Below are 2080 nucleotides of genomic sequence, written 5' to 3'. Positions count from 1 at the left end.
TGTTTGTTATATTCCATGGAATGCTCTTAACATCCCGATAGCAAAGAATATCTGAAGTGCTTTGACAAAAAATCCATAAAAAAAATTCATCTGTGGAAGCCTTAGCGCTGTAAAAAGCACGACCAATCATCTGAGCCGGCCCGGCTAAAGTAACTGGATGGCCTACCTGCCTGTCAGCCTTCCATCTGTGCACAAACTTATCTCGTGCCCTCATTGGTCATGTGCGCGTTCGTGTGTGTTGGAGGAGGGGCTCTGTAAGGAAGTGGCAGATTTTTTCCTGCTGTGTATTTTCAAATTCCAGCGCACTCGAGCTGCTTTCTCCAAAATGACTTACCCCACCTTTAATGAGATGCATTGATCAAAGATAATAAAACCACCAGAAATGTTTCAGAAAATAACAACTGGTTCCAGGTCATTGAAATGAGAGGATTGGCTGTTTTTATACATTTTAACATTGACATTGTTTGAGAAAATGGTGATGGTTATTCCCTCTGGCATTCATTAATTGACTCTTGGAAATGGGCTGATATTTAAGACAAATTTAAAAACATCTTTAAAAGGTTCAGTTCATTAAAACTGATATGGGTTCCCTTACCTCAAGTATCTAGCAGTGTAGTGTGTACATGTGGGTACCTGACTCAATTGAGATATAATATATGTTTAACCTTCATGAGGCTTAATGCTTCTGGAACCTTTGAAGTATGTATGTGTGTTTTTACCAAAATATAAGGACAGTAGCGAGACCCCCTTACCAACTGATTGTATCCATCCATACACACATCATTGAAGTTTAGCCAGCAGATGTCACCATTCTCTAAATCAAATGCTCCTCAACAATGCACCATTTCAACACAAATGCAAACACCCACCTTTATGGAAAACAATATTAAAACATGAGTTTGTGTTGAAAAATACCTGTAAAAGCAACACCTCCACAGAACTTAGAATCTGCGGTAAGCCCAACCTGAGTGGACTACATTGTGGAAGGATACTGACTTCGGTGGTGGTGAACTGGTCTCGCAGGAAGTCCAGATCGTCCTCGAGTGTCTCGCAGTTACGAGACGCCGTGGACAAGTTCTTCTCCAGCAGAGCCTGGGCTTCATCGATGTCGTACTCTAGCATCACGTTAGCCTTCGGAGGGAAATGTCGGGGTGGGACGGAGTGAAAGATGAAGAGAGGATTTCAGTTATGGCGTTCTCCGACTTCACCTCTCCTATGTCTCAGTAAAACAGCTCTCATGCAGGGTCTCAGACCACACATCATGAAATACAACTGACTCTAATCTAAAGCGGTACTTACCCCTAACCATAGGCACACTTTATCGGTGGGCGGCACTGAAGCCTTGCAGTAAACATTGTCGGCCAATAGGAAGTGCGTGTCCATCACCTCCGACGTTGGCACGAGGGTCTTCTTTGAGTCCATTGTGGTTGTTTTCTCTCCTGAGTAGTGAGCGGTATTTTATTCAACCTTGACTCACAAGCTAAAATTACTTCATGATATCAAATGACTACCTTACAAAATGAAGAGAACTACATCATCCACTTTTCGGTCTAGGGTGTTTAGAGTGTCTGCGATCTCTTAAAGGACGCGTGTACGTCTTCTTTTTTCCACACATAACGAAACATATCTTCACTTGCTAAATTTAATTCTTTGAGTCATAGGATTGGACTACGATAAAAAATACATTAAGAAAAAAACTGATAAATTTTTTGACAAACTAATATTCTGGGTTTTTGGGTCTAACCTATTTCAGTTCTATACATATATAGTCATGTAAAAGGGTTATACATAGAATTTTAAAATCAAAAAGTCGAAGTGTAAGAAATTTGGATTGTTTTCTTTAATAAATATTCGACGTTTTTTTTGATTTATGCTTACATAAAAAAATCTAGAAACACATATGAAAGAAATATTTGGTAAACGGTTCAAAGTTCAATCTAAGTCACAGCTCGCATTTAGTTAGACTCCGTAACACAATCTTACTTTGTAAAGAGTTTTTGTCTGACTCAATTTATTAATTTTACACAAAATATTTACGTACGGAAGACTGGTTACAACAATACAAAACAAGAGTCTGTGG

General features: G+C 39.3%; 1 protein-coding gene across 1 annotated transcript in view; it reads left to right on the top strand.

Annotated features, from left to right (window-relative positions):
- The window catches only part of cp (ceruloplasmin), a 737508-nt gene that overhangs the window by 576658 nt on the left and 158770 nt on the right, over positions 1 to 2080 (top strand). The gene's annotated exons all lie outside the window — the stretch shown is intronic.

The sequence above is a fragment of the Notothenia coriiceps genome, unplaced genomic scaffold, assembly GCF_000735185.1.
Source record: "Notothenia coriiceps isolate Sejong01 unplaced genomic scaffold, NC01 NC01_scaffold00018996, whole genome shotgun sequence".
Classification (NCBI taxonomy): domain Eukaryota; kingdom Metazoa; phylum Chordata; class Actinopteri; order Perciformes; family Nototheniidae; genus Notothenia; species Notothenia coriiceps.
The sequence above is the reverse complement of the archived record's forward strand: the minus strand, read 5'-3'. Positions and strand labels throughout refer to the sequence as shown.